This window comes from Macrobrachium rosenbergii, chromosome 12, assembly GCF_040412425.1.
Source record: "Macrobrachium rosenbergii isolate ZJJX-2024 chromosome 12, ASM4041242v1, whole genome shotgun sequence".
Lineage (NCBI taxonomy): Eukaryota > Metazoa > Arthropoda > Malacostraca > Decapoda > Palaemonidae > Macrobrachium > Macrobrachium rosenbergii.
Window position 1 is genome coordinate 37824007 of NC_089752.1, and position 16474 is coordinate 37840480.

General features: G+C 37.0%; 1 long non-coding RNA gene across 1 annotated transcript in view; it reads left to right on the forward strand.

Annotated features, from left to right (window-relative positions):
• Positions 1-11206: 11206 nt before the first annotated feature.
• The window catches only part of LOC136844219 (uncharacterized), a 293503-nt gene continuing 288235 nt past the window's right edge, over positions 11207-16474 (forward strand). Inside the window, exon 1 of the long non-coding RNA XR_010854773.1 lies at positions 11207-11282. This is a non-coding gene — a long non-coding RNA (uncharacterized lncRNA). The remainder of the gene's footprint in view (positions 11283-16474) is intronic.

Below are 16474 nucleotides of genomic sequence, written 5' to 3' on the forward strand. Positions count from 1 at the left end.
AGAAGAGGAAAATGAAGAAGAAAGAAGGACTTCAACGAATTGGCAAGCCATTTTTGCGTCGAGGAAGTTGCTCTTGCAGCCCAAGAGTTTTTATGGTTGTCCTGAAAGCTTATGATTAATGTGTTGGTGTTCACATTAATATGGTCAAATTTTCTTTGATCATATACTTCTATTTCATTTTGCATTTCAACCAATGCTGAATTATTTTTTTTCCTTTGACGTTTAAAGCGAATATTTTATTAATTTTTTTTTTTACTCTGAAATTGAATATTAGAAATTATCATTTGTATCAGACGTTTTCATGCAGAGGAACTTTTACATTTTTATGCAGTGTTTGCCCAGTTGACTGGAAAGTAATTGGGGCCTTTGCCAGAGAAGAAACTTTGCCATTAGCGAACGGCTTCTCCTGAAAGTGTTTTCTCTCTCGTAAAACTTTCCCATTGGCAAAGTCTCTCTCTCAGAAACAATTTCTTTTAGAGAAAAACTTTCCATTTCTTGTTTACTTTTTTTTTTCCCCCCACTTCATAAATAAACTGAACTCGTCGTTCTTTACATCGGGTCAGTTCTGGAGTCGTTAAAAATTTTGAGAGATGAAAGTACGTTTTTCACGAATGTTTTGTATTTTAATTTTAGATGATGCTGTAAAAATTAATTTTTCCACACACAGACTTACGCATGTACAGTATGTATATATATGTTTGTGTGTATGTGTATAATATACACTAATGTGTACATGATTCACTAAAGACAAAGAATATTTTTAGACACTTCGTTAAACTTTCAAACAAGTTCTGGTTCCTGTCAGAGGGTCTTTGCTTCCAAACTTTCTTTCATGTTACCCAGTAAATGGATGCTTCGAAAAAATATACATTTGACATAATGGAGCTCGACTTTGAGAACTGAATAAGTATTTTTTGGTGTATTTGTTTCATACCTTTCCCTGATTAAAGTATTATAGTTACAGAACGTTTCCCTTGGGAGAAAATTGCTTAGAGGAATGCCTTTTTTTTTTTTAATGCAATTTACGTATGAGGCATAAGGTTCAACCTTCATGGGTGTAATTTCGCTTTTATTTTAGAAAATAAAGTGAATTTACATTCTAGTGTTTATCTGCACAATAGGTGCGGTGTGGGTGATCTGAAATTCCATCGAATTAAAAAAAAAAATTTAGCATTTCCATGTGATACCAGATAATACCAACATCCCAGTATTTGCGTGATCACATCACCATCGCAAACAATTTCCCGAATGGGCATGTTTATTTCATATCTCTCTCTCTCTCTCTCTCTCTCTCTCTCTCTCTCTCTCTCTCTCTCTCTCTCTCTCTCTCTCTCTCTCTCTCTCTGTCTTTAATATACATGTATAAAGCCAAAATGAAAGACAAAAGTATAAAAATAGTGTCTCTTTCCTTTCAAGTTCCTCGAAATTAATGATTGATTGTCATCTGCAATTTGTAATTAATTGATGCGTTCAGATAGGAGGGAACCTAACAGAGGAGAAAAAAAAGAAATGTAAGCTGAAAAATTAAGCCCTTTTCAAGACAAGATTATTTCCGTCAGAGTATGGAAAAATGCTCCAGGTCTGAGTAATTGTTTCAGTTGCTTAGGTGTGAAATCCAGGTAATAGATATTTTACCGTGATGCATTTCAAGTCTGTTTTAACATATTCACCAGAATGACTTTAATTTATTCAGTTCAAAAATGTTTCAGTTAAAGAGATCTGAATTCCTTTCATAAAGTGGTATACGTCATCTGACATAAAGCAATCCTCGTAGGAAACGAGAGACTATTGTCATTTTCAGAAGTTTTGAAAAATGGGTAGCCTTCACCATTGATTTAGTGCTCAACATGGGATGGTTATAAAAATGATTAAACGTATTCCTTTGGGCAGCGGCTCCATGACCTTTATACTTTGTTAGTTGTTACACAAGTACCATGATAAAGCAACAGGAGGCGGCTTTACTTGTTTTTTTGTGTTGTCCCAGCCTGTAAATAGTTTGGATTTTAAAATAATCTCTCTCTCTCCTCTCTCTCTCTCTCTCTCTCTCTCTCTCCATTCATTATTTATTATTTCTTTGAAGTTGGAGAAAATGCAAAGAACTTTACATAAATTAGAAAGAAATATTTATTTTTAATATTCCACTTTTTCCTAGTTACCTGCCATTACGAAAAGGATCTTTCAAACACGAGGCATGTTAGATTCTAAGGAAACGTGGTTCTTGGGCCACTATGTGCTTATGGATGTTACGGGGTTATATTATCTGTGTGTATATATATATATATATATATATATATATATATATATATATATATATATACATTACATATTTTCTCTAGATTTGGCTGGTATTGTTCTTGTTATACCTGACCGGAATTTGGCTTTGAATGACTTCAAATAACTTATGCAACTTAGATTATACGGCATAATAAAAAATATAAGTTCTACAGCGTTTCATCATTTCGGAAGTACAGCGTGTAGTTCGCAAGTTTCAATGATTCATCATATCAATGATTGCTTTCAAACCTTCATAATAATTGGCAGGAGATTTTCATCCGTCACATCTTTGCTGTCGGGCTGATGTAATCGTGATGTTAATGAAAATATGTTATAAATCCTTTCCTAATCTTTCGAATAACTTTTGTCGAAAATTACTGAGAAAATTATACAATTTCTTGAGGAAATCTTCAGGTTGGTATTGATAGTGAATTTTATTAGGTTTGCAGTTATAAAATTATTATTGTTAAATCTGTATCTGTTTAATTATTTTGTTGTTTTTAGTCGTTACTCTTGCATTAACAAAGACTTTGTTCTCTGGGTTGTAAAGAGTATCCTATCATTATCGAATGAGCGATAATGAAATGTACAAAATCTAAAAATACAGAGAATTTAGCCTAATAATTTCTGTTAGTTGATGATCAAATGATTATTATTCTGTCACGGTGTAAAAATATAAGTCTTCATGGACCAAGTTCAGACTGAATACCTAACACTGACTGTCTGTTTGTCTGTCTGCCTGTCTTTCGCAAACAGGAAAATTCGATATCCTCTCTTCCACTCCTCATCGAACCCAGCTTTTCTCCCGCCTTCTTTCTTCGACCTGAATACTGTGTGTTACCTTCCCTCATCTTGTATGGAAAGGCTGAGACACTTGTAAGCTGCTTATCTCAAGTCAGACTTATTGGAGATTGGTTTTACGATGAAAACCGAAGAAACATCGTCACTACTTCATATTTTCCATGAAAAGTATAGCCCAAAAGTTGCTAAAACATCAACAAACTACACTTGTTATTTTTTCTTCTGTTTTCTTGGCAGCAGGTTAAAGCTTTTCAACTTTACTTCTTCATATTAAAACTTTCCAGACTTTACTGTGGGAATGAGCATTTCTAATAGGTCTCAAAAGTATGTTCAGACCAACAATTTAAATTAATCACAATATCAAAATCTGTCAGTATTGTGCGGACTGAAAAAAGTTTTTAATTAGACATCTGATTGTCAGTGTGCAGATGTGCATTTAAATCTCTGGACAATAATGGACATATTCAATATTGGATTTTATTGAAGCCGATAAGTTGTTGAAACTATGAATATCTAACTCGAATGACTTTTGCAATGACTTTTCTTGATTGAAAAATGATGGACGAAGCCCCTGCAAGTTTGGTTCCATATTCCGTTGCGCTTGATTCATCGCCGGTCGTTCACCCTTGCCTACTGGGCAGGAGTTGATGGTCGTTTCTAGCTCAGCCAGCTTGTAGCCTGGATTACTGTGAGTAGAAACATTTCTCTCTCTCTCTCTCTTTCTCTCTCTCTCTCTCTCTCTCTCTCTCTCATATCAAATTCTAGATGTTTTTTCTATCCTACAAGGTCAAGGGTTGGGAACATATCCAGTCTGTTTCTTCAGTTGCGTTAAAAATGTATATATTGAAAAAAATATTTCCAGAGCTTTTGGAGACCTGTCTTACCTGCGGAAATGCTTTATTCTTTATTCATTTTATTTTCAGCAGGCATCTCACATTTAAAATTGTTGAATAAAAAGTTTTAGTTCGATAAACTTTATTATTCCAGATCTGAATATAAACCTCTGGCCCGTTGTTCCGATTAGCTCAATGCATGCTGTAGAAAAATTGATCATAATTCGTATCTGCCTTTGCATTCACGACTCATAGACTAAATCATCTACCACGCATAGCTAATTGCAGTAAATTCTAGTAGTATTGCCTTTTTCTTTGTGAAGTTCAGTAACAGTTTATAGGAGTTTTGTTGCAATGACTTGCATCGTTGGAACTAAAAGTTCAAACTGGATGTATTTTTTTATCACTAGGCTTACATGAGCCTCATTTAATAAAGTAATTGTTTCATTCTATTTGTTTTTCTGATTTCTGGTATATACTTTACATCGTTAATTCATGTTTCTTTTTCCAGATGTCCTAATTTCCTGTTAGAGGTTGAACTTGAATTGTTTTACTTTTTATCAAGGTTGTAGCAGACTATAACTATAATAATAATAATAATAATAATAATAATAATAATATGTAATAATAATAATAATAATAATAATATTGCTTTCATTTTACTATGCAGTGTCCGCATCTTTCCTGGACTGTTCCAGTATTCATGCTTCCAGCTCACTGTATTTGTCTTCAACCTGAAGTTTCTCTTCATTTTCTTGGAAAATTCAATTCATGGAAATTCCTTGTTTAAATTGCGTTGATAGGTTGCATGTTGAGTTAAATTTAGTTACATCGTAAAGCGTATAACTGTAATCGTTTCTTTAAAGTGACGTTGTGTATGCTGATAAGTTTCTGTCTTAACATCACATTGAGTCAGCCGATTATATGTTCAACTGCTGCAAAATTAACATCCTGCATTAATTACCAGAATTATTTTTTACTGTACCCAAAATAATATTCCGATAATGAGAACCGGGGGTATCTTTGCCTTCATTATCGCAGTACCAAATCCTGCTCCCTGCTCATTATTTTTTATGGGGTTCTTTCTCATTAATTTTGCCCTTTACTTTTTCTTCGACTTTAGATAAGATTTTCTACTTAGGGAATATCATGGATAGCCAGTTATTCTTTCTTATCCCTTTGAGAAAAATTAATTCCTTTGATCGTAATGTTCTCTTTGGATTTGTGGCTTAATTTTGTGAAAAGAGTGAGAAGGTGGGGAGATTTGTCTAATATTTGCGCGTTATGTGCGCATATATTTTATTTTAAAGTGCAAGAATATAAAAAATACGTATTTCTGTATCTATATAAATGTGTATGTGTCTGAGCATTTGTGTATGTGTGTGCGTTTAAATCACGATGAAAATATAAATGAGTGGTAAGTGATATCTTGACCGCTTCAGTCTGGATGTCCTTACCAGGACCGAAAGAATCTTGTATGTGAGGGTTTGAACCCGCATTTGAACCACTGTTTACCCAGAAGAACCACCTAAATTACTCATTAGATATTTGTCGTCGGGAACACAGAGGATTTTTGAAGAAGGTGCGTCTTCTGGCCTTTCCACGATCTGTTTTCTCCTGACGATAACGAGAGAGAGAGAGAGAGAGAGAGAGAGAGAGAGAGAGAGAGAGAGAGAGAGTCGTCATGTAGTTTTGTGGAGGAAGATCAACTATTATAAAATTTACTCCACAGAGTGGTTAGGTAGATAAAGGCAATAGAAATTGCTAAAGTATCCACGCTGATGGAAATTGAGATCATTTTATTTAGAATGGATTGGTTATAGCTGATTGTTTCTATTGTTTGACAATGTTTTGTGTGGGGACTGTGTGTGTTTCATTATCCTGAAGAATAGCATTCCATAATGAATGGCTTACATATTTTTGAGGCGTGTTCTCCGGCAACCTTTAACTCTGGTTACGACTGAAATCATTAAATGAAAAACTGAAATGTATATAATATGATACAATATAAAATTATATATATATATATAAAGAATATATATTAATATGCATATATCTTATATAATCACTAGTCCTATATCATAGCTCGTAAATAAAGAGTGCCGATGGACTAAACAAAGCATAAAATGGAATGGAATAAAGTTTTCAAAATGAGGGAGGAGAATAATTCTGTATTTTGATTTATGATGGTACACGAGGAGAGGGCAGAGAAGAGGGCGTCATTGTGAAGTATTATGGAGGGTTAACATTACTAAATCTAAAATAAAACAAAGCGGCCTAGTGGAGAAAAGACTAATTTGACTGTATCTGATATTAATGAAAAATCAGCGAACAAGGCTGCACATTCACGAAGGCATTACAAGAGAAAAACAAAACGTTTACACTAATGTTTGGATGCTGTTCTTCAACGTAATCAATGCTCTAAAGCAGAAAAGCTTCAGTTAATTCTTTTGGGGAGATATTTTTAACACATGTTTGAAAATCTACACTTTAATTACAATCATGTAGTTATCTTACACACCATATTACTTTATCTACCACATAGCTTAGTTCTTGTCGGAATTACCTTTGAAGTTAAAATAGATTTGTATAAGAAATGTGTTCAGATTCAGTACTGTATTTAAGGGTCCATAGCTAGACATTTGCTCCATAAGATTTTTTAGCTAGTTTCGTTTTGTAACCTACGTCCAAAGAACTGGTTTCCCACACAGTCATCATTAGATCCAGTCATGCTATTAGTAACTTAAGATGCTAGTGTTTTCTTCCATGTGTAATAAACTCAGTTACGGCCATTGCTACTGATTAATTGGTCATCTCTCTCCTCTCTCTCTTTGGTTTCTCTCTCTCTCTCTCTCTGTTTTTGTATGTATGCAAATATTGCCACCCTAATAATGATTTTAACCCCTTATAAATTTTATAAAGATAGTTGGAAACTAAAGAGTAACAAAACACTTTTTGTAAGTAACATTAATTTCTGATTATGTGCAAACAATCTCATAATCATGGAATTGATTTTGTGCTACTTCTTTGTAATCAGTGTAAAATAACTGTGGCTACCCCAAAAATCCATCGTTATACACGAAGAGCCTTGTTTACGACCTGCTTGCTTCTTTGGGTCTTCTTTTGTTTGTATGTTTAAGCAAAAAACTGCCCGCCCAAGTGAAACATTATTACTAATGAAAACATTTTTAAAGAGAAGAAAACCACTTTAGACTCGGAGGAGTTGAGAGGGCAATGGTGATCAGTCGTTAAACAAATAATTACCTTTATGTGTTATGAATTGGGTCAGGTACTTAGCAGAGCATACGAAAGGAAGAAGTCTGCTACTGTACATAGGAGTCAAAATTCAATTCCCCATGTTTTAGAAGCAGCTTTGCCAAAATTTATCTTTTGTAACACTTTTCTGAATTATATTAAAATTAGAACTCAAGTTTCTGTTCGTAAGAAGAGTGGTTGTGCATTAGTAGGGAGGCTGGTTAATTTAGCAGTTGATATATTAAACAAAAATTATAGTTTTCAAAGAGAAATGATGAATAACGGGAATATTTTAAAAAAAAATATGATATAATACAGAGTTAAGGCAATATTTAAGAAAAAAAAATAAACTGGGCATTGATAAAGAATGAAATTAAATGGCCCAAAATTTATGCAGTTGGTAATATTTCGTTAATAAAGACAAGAATGAAAAATTATCACTGATAATAAGAAGATAAAAGTGGTAAACAAAATTGTTGATGATGTTTGAGTAATCTACATTTTTTTAACTAAATATTTTGTGCTATAGTGCAGAGTTTCCGTGGTCCCTGTCAATCAAGTATCAAGGTTGGAAGGAAATCCACAAAGATTTGTAAAAGAAATACAGTAAGCAGTAATGAATCTCCGTTCCCTGAAGTTTTGCTCAGACACGGCTATCCCGACCGGAAGAACAATTTCATTTCCATTCCATGTGAAGATTAGTGAAGGGATTTCATATTTCCCGTGCTGGCTTGCGAATTAATTTTACCTTCAACCTCTCGTATTATTGAAAGAAAAACATCTTAGACATTTTTTTTCACAAACTTGGTGTAATTAGTAATTTTTTCTCCGAAAAATAAGAAGTGCAGAATTAGTCTAATAACGTGTCCGCTCGCAAGTTCAGTACAAGATGCAAATAAGAAATTATTTTTAATCTTTAATATGCCCATCATACATTACTTTATATTTCGCTGAGGTGCCTCATTGTCACCCGTCCCATTACTGATTATAATGGAAATAGATGCACCTAATATTATGAGATGTTGTAATACCCCTCATAACTAAATAAATGAACTATAAAATTGGTAATAATTTCAGGACGGCCAGCTCAATCTTATAACTCCCAGAGCTTATATAAGCCTGTGAATAAAGTGCCAGAAAAGGGAATAAAAAATCCGTTGTAAAAAAAATTATGAAAAGAAAATAAATCGGACAGAGAATGAAAATTTTATCACAAAGGTATTGTGTTGAAATACACCGTCATGGGGGGAGGGGGATTTCTTTTACAGGGTGGGAACGGAGAGGAGGGGCAAAGGGAGGAGGATAGGGAATACGAGGTAAGGCTACAAAGATCCGGCAATGTAGTTATTGTCTTTCGTTTTGCATCGTTAGATGTATTTCCCATTTTCCATCTTCTTTTCTCCTTTGAGTAATCAACGCCAGTGCCTCTCACCCTCCCAGGTATCAGGTTTTGAAATGATCACCACCTCCCCCCACCCTTTAACCTGAGCTTCGGATTCTTTCCTCCATAACTTCCATACACTCTGTTACTCAGGCAGAGGATTTCTTCTTTCAGCATGTCGTATTTCCCAGTGCTCACTTCTTCCTCCTCTTTTTGTACCATATAAATTTCACCCTCCGCTTCCTGAATTTCATTTTACTATTTGATCATATTTCGAGATTTTTATTTCTGCTTTTCTCTTCTCAAAGGGGCTTGCATGGGACCCTGATGGGTGGTTTCTTGTTTCGACCTGACAACGAAATGACAGTTCATTTTTATAACCGTTTTCAAATTGAATTGATTTCACTCTGGGCTCTGTCATTTATAGTTATCTCTCTCTTAACCAAATTTAGCAGGTTGTGAGGCATTTTTCGCTGACATTTAAGGAGTGCATTACCGTCTGGGTGATGCCCAAGTTTATTCTTGTGAAGGAGCTAAACTTTCTCGAGCAAGACAGATTCATTTCACCTTCATCCTTCCCCGCTGCCAGCTGAAGCAGTGGCGTTTGATGGGATGGAGAATGTCTTCGTTATATTGGCTTTTGTAAACTGCAAGGTTTGCATATATATTCGTGGGTTTCCATTGCAATCCTCAAGATATTTTGTTGTCTGTTGGAGTTGGTTGTTTGAGTTGATTTTTTGGTTTTGATATTTACCTTCAGTTACTGATTTGTTTACCTATCCATTGTATAGAGCGCCGAGCTTTTTCCTTATTTATCTTTGCAAGTTTTTTCCGTCCTGAGTGCCGAAGATTAGGGCACTGTGCTTGAACACCCTTGCCTGGGATGTATTGTTTGATGATAGTGGCTACCGTTTTTTTTAACACAGACGAAAGACTGAACGTGCTTCGTTTTCTCAGTTTTTCCTTACCATCTTACTAATAGGCCTATTCTCGTCAGTGGTTGTACTGTCTGTGCGATCTTTTCATTCATATAATTTGAAGTTCCATTTCTCTCTGAGATTAAGATAGTTTGAGTAAATGTTGGTATTTTTTGTCTTGACAGCTATTTCAAGGGATATCTGATATGGGTATTTTGCCAAGCCTCGCTTGAAAATGAAATGAAACGTTGATTATAAATGTGCGACCTCCTCACAATTTAGATATATATGCAGTTCGAGAGATAAATGCTAGCGGATGTTGGTAAGGATGTTAACTGTGCAATGTTGTGATTATGTTCCTCCACATTATTTTGCAAACCATAGAGAATACAATTTCAAGGACATTCTTAAATTTGGAATTCGAGAATAAAAAAAATTAACCGATTTTAACATTCTCTCCGTAGGGGTTGTGCCTTTAGTGCACTTCATGCGGTGCCCTGTAGGCATCAAAGGTTCTTTAAAGGTTTTTTACAGCATGCATTCGGCCCATAGCTGCAACCCCTTTCGTTTCTCTTACTGACCTCCTTTCATATTCTCTTTCCACCTTCTCTAACAATTGATTCATAGTGCAACTGCGACGTTTTACTCCTGTTACACCTTTCAAACCCTTTACTGTCAATTTCCGTTTCAGCGCTGAATGATCTCACATGTCCTAGTGCTTGGCCTTTGGCCTAAACTCTATATCCAATTCAATTCATTTTAGTATTCTAATGATTTATGAATCCCTGCGTTGCGTTACGAGGCAGTTCGAGACGAGGGATCTCCCCTCAGCTTAACGTGGCCAAAAGAGCACCCGTTGAAAGAGACAAAACCAGATCACTCATTGGCAAGTCTAATCTGTTTTTGCCAAGTCTGATGTGATCAGAAGGCCAGAATCAGATCAGTGCGTAACTGAACGTAAGCGGATACGACAAAACGCATTAACATGGATAAACTGAGAGAAATATTCAGTGCATAATCATGGGACGTGTAGGAGGCTCACAGAATGGAAATGATGGAGAAATCTGTATTGCCGTATTGATGACATGTTCAGGGCTTACGATAATTTACTTGTACTTTGAAAACCAAATAATTGCCCTTTAGTACTGCATTGTTGTTGGGAGCTTTGAAATATGACAGGATAATTGCATAATAGCTTTGGGAAGACTCGTTGAACTTTTGTACACATGAATACTATAACCTGAGGATTAGTAAGAATGTATATGTTCCTTACTATTCTATTAAATGTAATACAATGTCAAAAAAACCTTTGATAATTTTATGAACTGTCAGAAACACTGCAACCTAGTACTCAGATATTTTTAGAAAGGGAATAACTTCTGAAGTCACATCAGAGCAACAGTTCCGTTTTAAATGGAATGTCAGAAAAAGGAACATTTTGTTATGTGTTTCCGGTGTAAGAGGTAATGGTATTTATAAAGAAACGTGTTTTATAAAGGAGTGTATGAGTATACCGAAAATACTGGTGCTTCTAAGGTATCAAAATAATTTGTTGGGAAACATGTTATATATTTTATCTTTTCTGTTATCTACAAATATAGAAAATTAATGACCTAATTCTTTTCAGGTTTCATAGGTCAAGGTCGAGATTACCACCTGATGGAGCTCTGTTCCTATGATACTTGGATGGACGCTAAGTCTCCCCTGACGGTGTGACTGGGCATGAGAGTGCCATGGGTGGCGCACTCATCAAGACCGACTCGGTGAGTGTCAGGGTCATCAGGCCAGGCCCAGGCATTCAAGGTCAACTCAGCTTCCAAGGTGAGTTACAGACACACACACACACACACACACAGAGAGAGAGAGAGAGAGAGAGATGGGGGGGTTTTAAAATCTTCCACGTTCCTTGAAAAATATTGCCTTAGAACCCTGGAACAATTAAATCACTAATTATTTTCTGTTGTTTGTGGTGTGATGAAGTCATTTTTGGTACCATTTCATTGACTGTGCAGATGTTAATTAATTGTCTAGAAATATCTCATTGATGTTTACATTCTGTCCAAAATGTACAATGATGGATGGCAAATCCTTGGCAGTTTGGTCAGAGATTGGCTGTCATTCAAATATTGAGCACAGGTAACATTTCACAGACACAGACAGGCCTGCACGTATACACATTATATTTGACACACACACACATACACACTACACATTTTTGCAAAAAGCTAAAAATTTTGGAAAAAAACGAAGGAAAGAAAATAGGAGAATGAAAAATATATGAAGTCATGGGTATTTGATTGTATAGGTGTGATACAGAAGAGCAGTATATATAGAAATGAGAGATAGGGGTAGGTACTGGGGACGAAAGTAATGGATGAAGGCAGGATGGCAAAACTAGAGAAGCAAGAAAGTTAGAGGAGACCAACTAAAGAATAAGTAAAACAGATGCAATTGGTGCAATACGTGTGCGAGGTGTACACACTACTTGATAAGCCCTCTGCGGAGTTGTTGGATGGATCCAGCTACTGATATTGGGAAGTTTTCAGCACAGTTAATCCAACCTTGATTCGGCGGTTCAAAGATGGAAGCAGTAGCGTCTTATTTCATTCTTTAGCACCATATTTTTTAGTGAACGAGTGATTGGTCAAAAAGAATATTTGTTCACTGATAGAAAACTATTATAGCGTTTATTCGTGTGGATATAACAATGATTTTAAAATATTCCTTTTTTTTTTTTTCTTTTCCGTGAAATCTAATAGGCAGATGTATTCAATTGTAGAGCGAGAGGGAGGCTGGAAAGATTGACGAAGAAAACTAAAGTATATTGCTAGGAAAGTCACCATTTGGAGTTTTAGTATGCACTCAGATTATTCCCAGTACTCATTCCTTTCTCGTTTCTCTTCCCTTTGCCTGCACCTGTACCCTCGCGGAATTCTCCGTCGCTTAACCTGCATGGGAAAAATTTGTGGCAAAACTTTCTCTTCACGTTTGTTCCTCTCGCTTCACCTCTGATGCCGAGGTGTATCGTTCCCCTGTTCGTTTTTATCTTATTATTTAACTTTTCTCTCTCGTTGCCTTTGCTTTCCATACTATTCCAGGTTGTCATTGGTGACATTATTAATAATTTCATTTGTTCACAACATAATTCCCCACCCCACCAATGTGATGTAATGGAAGTTGTTCGCCATTGCTTATCCAACGTATTTATTACATATATTTGTGTGTGTGTGACGTAAGACTTACACTAACGATTCAGTAGGTATTAAGGAATTAAAAGAATAAGTGTTTATTGAAAGCCTCATCATAAAAGTTATAGGTATCAAAGTGAACGCTTTGCGGAATAACGATGTCACGTGAACACCATATCGTTTAGAAGTAAACCGAGACAGACAAGAGTAAAAATTCGTTACATAGTTAGTATAATTCATTCCTCATGCTGTCACGATTTGCCCAGAAAAGTGAGAAGTGCCCTAGCTCTAAGATTCAGCAATATTTCTTCTGTAAAGAATATCAGTTAATATTACTATTTTGATAATATTAGCAAGATTTGAACAACCATTTCTTTTTATATACATTTACTAGCTGACCAGCCTGGCACTGCCAGGGGAAACTCTGAAGGACTTAAAAAATTTTCTTCACCTCCTTGTGCTGACTGTCCCTTTCATTTGGAAGTTACTGTACTGACTGTTCCATTTATCCAGGTATTACTGTAGTGACTGTCCCTTTTATAAAGGTATTACTGTCTGTCCCAATTATCCAGGTATTTGTCTGTTTTATCCAGATATTATTGTAATGACTGTCCCATTTCCCCAGATATTACTGTAGTGACTGTCCCTCTTTATCCAGGTATTGCTGTGGTGACTGTCCCTTTTTCCAAAAATTACTGTACTAACTGTCCCATTTATCCAGGTATTACTGTGCTGACTGTCCCATTTATCCATATATTACTGTTGTTTGTCCCATTTATCCAGGAATTACTGTGGTGGCTGTCCCTTTTATCCAAAAATATACTGTACTAACTGTCCCTTTTATCTAAATATGACTGTACTGATTGTCCCTTTTATCCATAATTACTGTTGTGACTGTCCATTTATTCAGGCATTACTGTGGGGATTGTCCTTTTATTCAAAATTACTGTACTAACTGTCCCTTTTATCTAAATATTACTTCGCTGACTATCCCTTTTATTCATATATTATTGTTGTGACTGTCCCATTTATCCATGAATTACTGTGGTGATTGTCCCTTTTATCCAAAAATTACTGTGCTAACTGTCCATTTTATCTAATTGTTACTTTGCTGACTGTCCCTTTTATCCATATATTATTGTGTGACTGTCCCATTTTATCCAGGCATTACTGTGGTGACTATCCCTTTTATCAGGTATTCCTGTACTGGCTGTCCCATTTATCCAGGTATTACTGTGTGACTGTCCCTTTATCTAGGTATCACTGTGTGACTGTCCCATTTATCCAGTCATTACTGTGGTGACTTTCCCCATTTATCCAGATGTTACTGCCCATTTATCCAGGTGACTGTCTCCCCTTTTATCCAGGTATTACTCTGCTGACTTGTCCCACCTATCCAGGTATTACTGTGCTGACTGTCCTCTTATCCAGTTGTTATTATAGTGACTTCCATTTACCCATGGATTGTTGTGGTGACTGTCCCATTTACCCCCCACTAAACTGTAAACACTGCCCCCAACTAAGACGCCCCTGTGGTAAACTCCCATTTACTCATCCCCACTAAACCTGTCACACTTTACCCACTAAACCTAAACACACCCCACTAAACCTAAACACACCCCTGCTAAACCTAAGCACATCCCCACTAAACATAAACACACTTGCTGCTAAACCTAAACACACCCCCTACTAAACCTAAGCACATCCCCACTAAACATAAACACACTTGCTGCTAAACCTAAACACACCCCCTGCTAAACCTAAGCACATCCCCACTAAACCTGAACACACCCCAACCACTAATCCCAAACACAAGACTTTATATAAAATCATTAATAAGAGGGAAGAAAAGCATCTTCTTAATAATATATTTCTATGGTATTGAGTACATGAAATGAGGTCTGATAAACACGTAGAATTTATTTACCACATAAGTTCCAGAGGGAAGGGGGAAGGGGGATGAGGGAAGGAGAATGGGATACAGGTTTGAAGCTACCCTGTTATCTAAGTTAGGTCAAATGATGACCATATGCCAAATTTTTGTCTAGCTCAGTCAAGTGGTTACCAGATAGTTACAAAGGGAAGGGGGAGAGGGATGGGGAAGGTGAAGGTGAAGGAGGTACTGGTTTGAAAGTTACCTTATTATCTAATTGGATCAAATGATGGCCACATGCCAAATTTTGTCTAAATCGGTCAAGCAGTTACCACATAAGATACAAAGGGAAGGGAAGGGGGGATGGAGGAAGGGTAAGGGGAAGAAGGAACGGGTTTGAAACCCACCCTATTGTCTAAGTTGGGTCAAATGATGGCCACGTGCCAAATTTTGTTTTAATCGGTCAAACGGTTACCACATAAGTTACAAAGGGAAGGGGAAGGGTGAAGGGGAAGGGGAAGGGGGTACGGTTTGAGACCTCCCCTATTATCTAGGCTGGGTCAAATGATGGCCAAGTGTCAGATATTGTCTAGATTGGTCAAGCTGTTACCACATACATTGTAAAGGGAAGAGGGGAGGGGATGGGGAAAAGGGAAGGGGTTACGGGTTTGAAACCTACCCTGTTATCTAAGTTGGGTCAAATGATGGCCAGGGGCCAAATTTTGTCTTAATCGGACGAGCAGTCACCACGTAAGTTACAAAGGGAAGGGGAAGGGCTACGCTTTTGAAAACTACCCAGTTTCTAAGGTGGGTCAAATGATGGCCACGTGCCAAATTTCGCCTAGACCAGTTAAGTGGTTACCACATAAGTTACAAAGGGGAAGGGGATGGGGAAGTTAAGTATACCTTACTTTTGCCAGACCACTGAGCTGATTAACAGCTCTCCTAGGGCTGGCCCGAAGGATTAGATTTATTTAACGTGGCTGGAACCAATTGTTACTTAGCAATGGGATTACAGTTTATTGTGAATCCAAACCACAATATAGCTGAATTTCTACACAGAAATAAATTCCTCTAACTCTTCATTAGCCGGCTGGAGATTCGAACTCGAGCAAGTGCTAGGATGGGCTCTCCCAACGAAGAGCTAGGGGGGATGGGGGAAGGGGAAGGGGGTACGGGTTTGAAGCCCACCCTATTATCTAAGTTATGTCAAATGATGGCCATGGGCCAAATTTTGTCTGAAATGGTCAAGCGGTTACTACGTAAGTTACAAAGGGAAGGGGGAAGGGGATGGAGGAAGGGGAAGGGGAAGTGGTACGGGTTTGAAAATTACGCTATTATCTAAGTTGGGTCAAATGATGGCTCGTGCCAAAACTTGTGTAGACCGGTCATGCAGTTACCACATACTCTACAAAGGGAAGGGGGAGGGGGAAGGGGAAGGGTGTACGGGTTTGAAACCCACCCTATTATCTATGTTGGGCCAAATGATGGCTACGTGCCAAATTTAGTCTGGATCAGTCAAGCGGTTACCACATACAGTGAGTTCCAACGGGAAGGGGAAGGGATGGGGAAGGGAAGGGGAAGGGGTAGGGTTTGAAACCTACCCTATTATCTAAGTTGGGTCAAATTTAATGATGGCCACGTGCCAAATTTCGTGTAGATCGGTCAAGCGGTTACCACATAAGTTGCAAAGAGAAGGGGGAAGGGGGATGGGGAATGGGAAGGGGAAGGGTTTGAAACTGGATCATTGGGTCAAATTTTGTGTAGATCGGTCATGCTGTTACCGCTTAAGTTACAAAGGGAAGGGGAAGGGGTAACAAGCTTGATTATCTAAGTTAGGCCAAATGATGGCCATGTGCCAAGTTTTGTCTAGATAGGTCAAGCGATTCGAATTTCTATAACGCATAAAGCTACAAACATACAAATATACAAACATACAAACATTTACCATA